Consider the following 7259-nt stretch of genomic DNA (forward strand, 5'->3'; position numbering starts at 1 on the left):
TATCAAAAGTGATCTTGTCACCTCTAATATATGTCTATTTTTCTCTCAACCACCCCATTTTGTTGTGGTGGATAAGGACATGTAGTTTGATGCAAGATGCCTTTAGAGTTCATGAACTCAATTAACTCAGTCTTAAAATGTTCCCCTCCATTGTCTGATCGAATTACCTTAATATATGTGTTAAATTGAGTAACTATCGTATGATGGAAGGAATGAAACACATTACATATATCACTTTTATGTTTAAGCAAATACACCCAAGTTACCCGAGTACAATCTGTTAGGAATCCAAGTGTGATTCTAAGTCCCACATTGGCTAGAAATGAGAAAGTGGAGCACTATATAAGAATAAAGACCCATAAACCCATTGCCTTAAGGTTTTGGGTTGAGAGTGATGTCAGTGCCTTATATGGTTTGACTCAGGTCTCATTGGTGTTGTGAGAAAGGGCCCAAACATCTGTGTGGATTAATGAAAAAGGAAAATCTGTTTTTTTATTGCTTAAAGGAAACACAACACGATGACTTTTTACCATTAGACAAGTTTCACAAATAAAATTAGAAATATTGCATTTATGAAATAGTGATGGAAATAATTTTTTTTAGATAACCAAAAGAGGGATGTCCCAATCTTCTATGCCATAAACAAATTTCCTTTTTTTGTTTTTATCTTGTATATGTTCATTCGCAAGACAAGCCAACGCTCTTTTATGGGTTTGTTGTTAGACATTTTCAAGATAATACAGTCCTTCACTCTCTCTACCATTGCCAATCTTCTCCTTAGAATGAATGTTTTGGAATAAACATTGGGTTGGGTAAAGGCAACACAAGAATGTGATTTGGTTAACTTGCTAACAGAGAGAAGATTACAGTTCAATATAGAAACAAATAAAACATAAGAAGTTGATAAGGAGAGTGAGAGGGATATAGTACCTACACCTTCAATAGGAGATGAGACCCCATTGACATTAATATTAGCAGTCTTAGAACAATTAGGGGAAAAACTTTTTGTGGATCACAAGTCATATGATCAGTAGCACTTGAATCAATTATTGAATCATTACCTCTAGTAACAAAAAGATTAAGAGCAGAGTTAGATGTACCTGACTTGGTCACAAATCTGGCAGCAGTAGAACTATGGCTCTTGAGAGTAACTTCTTGCATATGGGTAGCAGCGAAAGTCCCAAAATCATGTTTCTTAGATTGATTTTTATCGGAAGGAGTCATCAGAAATATTCAAATAAAGAAGCATCGCTTCCTATATTGTAGAGGATGTTGGTGTTTGGCTCTGATACCATATAAACAGGATTTAAAGAATTATTCTGATATATTATTTCAAAGAATAGGGTACCATATATACATACAATGGTGATATAATTTCTCGTCTATTAAAGGAATGACAGCTGCATAGATTTGCTCACAGAGGTAATAATGCCTAAATTACAGCTAACACAATATGTGATTACAGAATATTTGCTAATAGAATATTTGACATATCTTAACACTTCCGACATCTGAAAAGAAATCTAGAACATGAAAATTTTGACACTAAATATACTAAGCAAAGAGAGGATCATGCATATTAGTAAAACTTTGTCTTACCTCCTAGAAGGATGATGAGCTACCTAGAGGAACCTGATGAGTGAAGCGCGAGTAAAGCGTTACTAAAACAAAATGATATGTTCTGTAGTCTTGTCTAAATATATTACTACTGACTTGGTTATTATTAATAATTGTTATTTCACATAAAAAAAAATTATAGGTGAAAAAAATATGTCGTGTATCAATTCTTAAAATGAAATGACTTCATTATGCGTACCAACTATCAATTCCAATGTACATAAACTAACATTTAAAAACTCAAAATTTAGAAAAACAATATTTTTTAATATTAAGAAATAAGTTAGGACTAAATCAATAAAGTAATAATATTTAAAAATAAATAAATATAGCATTATCATCTTTCTTAAGAGAAAAGTTATGAAAAATTAAAGTAATTATGCAGGGAGCATTGGGGGATAATAATTCTGTTATAGAGTTAGGAATTTCAAGTGCCTAGTTATATTTTCTTTTCGTTTAGGACGAAAAATATTTTTATTTTATTTTTTTTATTTGTAATTAGTGGCGTGAAATTAATTTATTATTTATTTTGTTTTGAAGTTATTAAATTATAGTATTCATATAATATCGAAGGTTTTTCTGATGTGGATCAAAATCATGAGATTGAGGCATGCAAAACTATTCTGTTAGTTTTATTAAGATAAATTATTATAGTTTATTTTTTCGATTTACCCGATAAAAAACTTCTTAATTAGTGATAATGTATACTAGTAAAATACAATTTCCACTTGTTGAATTATTAAAATTATGAAAATCGATCATGTGAATTTCTGTTATCTAGGTCAGACATTATATATAGTAGGACAACTTATTGAATCAATAATGAATTTTTAAGCAAATTGTTTAAGATACTGAAAGTGATTATTATATACTAATCCGGTATAAAGAAACAATAAACTCATGAGAATGAAATGTTACAAGAAGTCCACCTCATGGAAGGACAAGAAGAAATTTAAGAAGGAGTGAACTATTTCTACCACTACCAAATTTAAGAAGAATGAATCAATCTTCAAGTGGTATGAATTTAAAGAGAAATTCTTTTTAAGAAGAAGGATATGATAGAGGATTATCTCGTGCTCCAATACAATCCATGAAACTTGGCATTCAAAAGGATCATAAAGGTTTGAATTCAATGGAAACTCACTTATAGAATAGTTTAGACAATTAAAAATATTTTGTAATTTTCTTTTAATTTTTAAAACACTTTTTAGTTGTTGATGGGATTGCTAGACGACGAGTTACTGAGCGAGCTATTATCGCAAAACCAAGAGTTTAAGTCCATTTTTAAATTTTCAAGTTATTTTTGGATTTGTTATCTTTAGACTTTCTTTTAATGTTTTATTAGGTTGCTCAAAATTTTAAATATTATTTTACTTTAACATTATGAAATCTCCACTTTTCAAACATTATTTTACTTTTAAAATAATGAAAATCGATAATGTGTGTAAGACCCACTTTTTCTGCTCTTATGTTTAAGGGTCTGGTCTTAACTATTGGGCCTAAGGGCCAGCCCATAGGGTGCCCAAAACTCTTTTCTAGCCCTAACCCCCTTTACTCTGCCCCATTCCCAGAAAACAGGAACCCTTCCCCTTTCCATTGCTGGAGAAAAAAGCTCTGCTAGGGTTTGACTCTCGTTCCTCGTTGAGCTAGAAACTCTATTCTATTGCACGTAAGTTGGTTCTCGACTCAGGCTTTCTTTTCTTCTGCTTATTCTTCGTGGTTCCAACTAGAGTTCTCTTAGTAACCTCATTTTTGGTTCTGACATTAGCATTTCCAGCTTGTAACTCTGGTCCAAGAGTTGTGGTAACCCTTTTTTGAGTGCTTGTGCTTTCCGCTAGCATCTGTCTAGGTAAGGGAAGTTAGGGTTCACTATTTTTGTGTTATTTATGCCTATTTGGTCTGCTTTAAGTTGTGAATGCTTGATATATGATGTTGGTCATGTGTTAATATGATGCTTGTACTGTTGGAGTGGCATGAATCTGGTCTGGCACGCAAGGGAACATTTGGGTTCTACTGAACTCGCCCAGGCGAGCGGGTTGGTCGCTCAAAACGAAAGCTCTTGCTTAAGCGAGAACCTCTCACCTGAGCGAGATGGACTAGCTTGAGCGAGACCTCGACGTGCCCACTATTGCAATCTCGCTCAGACGAGATCTGGTAGCTTGAACGAGGGGTTCCTCTCGCCTGAGTGAGAGCTCTTACGCCTGAGCGAGATTGACAGTGTTGATCGGATACGTGTATGTTTTCTAATGATTGCTTGGTGTGTTGCTTTACAAAGTCATGTATGAGGTCTTGTATGTATTATTCTATATGACACAATGGGACTGGAATTTATGAGCTTGGTATGAGAAAATGTATGGATCATGGTTTGTTGGTTGGTTGAATACTTCTGGATGACTGTAACAGTGGATACCGATATACTTCACTGTATGGTCTTTATATAATACTCTATATGATGTTTCATTTAATTAAGTTTATTTATTTAAATGGGATGTTACAATATGAACTTCTAAATAAAATATCAGGACAACTTATTGATTTAATAGAGTGGATCGAAGGTAACCTCTGCATTTGGAATGAACTACTCTAAGCTTTTTGTGTGCATTTTTCTTTGTCTTTTATACTATTACTTTGTTTCTTTAAACTAGATTATAAAATGTCTAATGTTTTATTCATCTCCTTCTATAGCTAGGTTACAATATCAATTTATTTTATATAAACAGGTAGACAAGAATAAACAAAGAAAGAAGGAGAAAAGTATTTAAAAGTAAGATAATATTTTCAATAATTGTTAATATCTTTGGAATTTCTTTTTCAAACTTCATTATGTTAAGTAATAATTATATTAAAATAAATATTATTAAAAGATATTAATATATTAAGATAAATTATAAGATACTTCAACGAATTATTACATAGAATTTAATAAAGTTTTAATTAGTATAATTATATGATTAAACAAAATATACTATGAAACGTACAATATTTGATTGAATTTTTATTTTATTTTTATTACTATATTTATAATATATTTCCAACAATATTATTTTTAAAAATGAAATTATATTCTACGATTTTATGCTATATTAAAATAATGACTTAATTACTAATTTAAAGTAAAAAAATTATTTCATGTTCGAAAACAAAAAAGAAATAAAGAGTACTAAAATTGAAGATAATAATGATTAAAAATTAATTTTAAAAATTAATTCATTAAAGTTAAAAAATTGATAATTATTTTAAAATTAAATTATTAAAAGTAAATATTAAGGATGATAATGCATTAAATGGTTATATTTAGTGGATATGTTAATGAACATAAAAGATGATCATTAGTAACCTTGTTTCATTATATTGACCCAATCTAGTTTGTTACATTACAAAGCAATTGCAATGGTGAATGTTGAGACATTGGTTTTGGAAGGTGAGATGTTGAGTCTCATGAAGAAGACTTTCTATTCCAACAAAGAAATCTTCCTTCGCGAACTTATTAACAATGCTTCTAATGTAAGTTATCATTTAAATTTGATTTTATATTTGTACATTTCTTTTTTGGAACAATTATTAATCAATATGTACCTTGATAGGCTTTAGATAAAAGTCGATTTGAGAGGCTTGCCAACATGCACATTTTAGATGATGAATTGCCTATTAGATTGGTCCCTCACAAGGAAAACAAAACACTTTTTGTCATCGATAATGGTATTGGAATGACCAGCGATGGTATGTTTGTGACAATGTTCCATTTTCATTCACTTTGCATGTTGATTAATTGTAATGTTGTGTATGTTGGCTTCTACTCTGCCTTTTTGGTTACACAAAAGGTTATCATCACCTCTCAGTATAATGACCTTGGACAATATATTTGGTAATCTCAACCCGATGCCTCTTTTATTGTTACCAAGGATATTAATGCCCAACACCTCTCAAGAGGAATCAAAATCACTCTCTTCCTAAAGGATGATCAGGTACATAAATTAACTTAACCCATTTTTCATGTTATTTTCTTTGTTAACTCATTTTTTCTTCATTAGTTGGAGTACTTGGAAGAGACCACCATCAAGAATCTCATTAACAAACATTGCAAACTCATTATCCATCCCATTTACCTTTGGAGTGAGAACACCAAAGATCATTGGCAACTCATTAACTTTTGGCATAGACAAGAGATGGAGAAAAAGTTTCTGACCCAAAAGCTTCATAACCATTTACATGATGATCTTGCATTCTCAATTCTTTTCAAACTTCCTTTGAAATCTCTCAAGAGATTTGGAAGCCTATGTAAATCATGGGACCTCTTGTTTGAAAATTCACTTTTCATAGATCTCTTTTGTATTAATTTCATATCTAATCATCATTGCTTCTATGATGATACATTTGTCACTCTATGTCTCAAATACATTGGTGACGAGTTTTTTTATAAGCCCTCTAGAATATTTTATAATACTCAAATTGAAGCTTTTTGCATCTAGAATCCAACACAACCCTAATCATCTCATTTAGAGATTTGTAAAAGAACCTATAACCGAAACAATTAACAAACATCTTAGACTTATGTCCGTCCTACCTTTGCAAACTGCATTCATCTAAAAATAATTTGATCTATAGGGTCTTTTCAAGCTTAAGCGTTTTTTTAGGCAGCATCAAACTATAAAAAAATTAAATAATTATAATTTATACTAGATATCAATATAAAAATGATTATATGTTAATTTCATCTAATTAAAAAAAATTAAATAAAAAATAAATAAGCAAAAAAATTTAAGATTAAATAATTTAATTAATTAATTTATATTAAACATTAATCTAAAAATTGTTATTGTTAACTTAATCTAATTAAATATTAATTCTTGTTATAAAATAAAGCTAATAACAAAGAGAAGATAAAAGGAAGAATAATCTAAAAGGGTCTTTATTAACATCTAACGACCTCACCGCCAGTGGAGTGGATAATGAATGTGATTTGTCCATATAGAACTTTTTAAGCACTTACATTATATAAGCTTCTTGATGTACAAAAACACCTTTGTTTAAATACTCAATTTGTAATCCTAAACAAAACTTTGTCCTTCTAAGATCCTTCATCTCAAATTCTTTCTTTAAACACTCAATTGCCTTTGTGAGCTCATTAAGAGTTCAAACGATGTTTATACCATCTACATAAACAACAATTATGGCATTCAATCTCGAATCTTTCATATAAATACAAAGACAAATAGGGTCATTTTTATACCCTTCCTTTAACAACTACTCACTAAGATGTTTATACCACATATGTCCTGATTGTTTCAATTCATAAAGGGACTTATTCAATTTTATTGAATAATCCTCTTTAGAATTTGCTTTGTTGGGAAAATTAAATCCTTCAAGGAGTTTCATATAAATATCATTCTCAAGAGAGTCATACAAATAGGCTGTAACAACATCCATGAGGTGTAAATTCAGACCTTCTTGTACAACAAGGCTAATTAAATATCTAAATATTGTTGCATTCAATACTGGAGAATATGTCTCTCCAAAATCAATACTAGGTCTTTGTGAAAAACCTTGAGCAACTAATCGTGCTTTGTATCTAACAATTTCACCATTCTCATTTCGTTTTTAAACAAAAACCCACATGTACCCAATAGGTTTTACACCCTTAG

At 30.5% G+C, this 7259-nt stretch overlaps 1 long non-coding RNA gene across 1 annotated transcript; it reads left to right on the plus strand.

The window, feature by feature from the left end:
- Positions 1 to 4985: 4985 nt before the first annotated feature.
- On the plus strand, positions 4986 to 5928 carry LOC146886685 (uncharacterized). Its single transcript, XR_014994301.1, has 4 exons — positions 4986 to 5121; positions 5202 to 5337; positions 5439 to 5582; positions 5649 to 5928. It is a non-coding gene; the product is annotated as an uncharacterized LOC146886685 (long non-coding RNA).
- Positions 5929 to 7259: the final 1331 nt, after the last annotated feature.

Source organism: Vigna unguiculata, chromosome 4, assembly GCF_037176805.1.
Source record: "Vigna unguiculata cultivar grain cowpea cultivar isolate G323 ecotype 2 chromosome 4, ASM3717680v1, whole genome shotgun sequence".
Taxonomy (NCBI): Eukaryota; Viridiplantae; Streptophyta; class Magnoliopsida; order Fabales; family Fabaceae; genus Vigna; species Vigna unguiculata.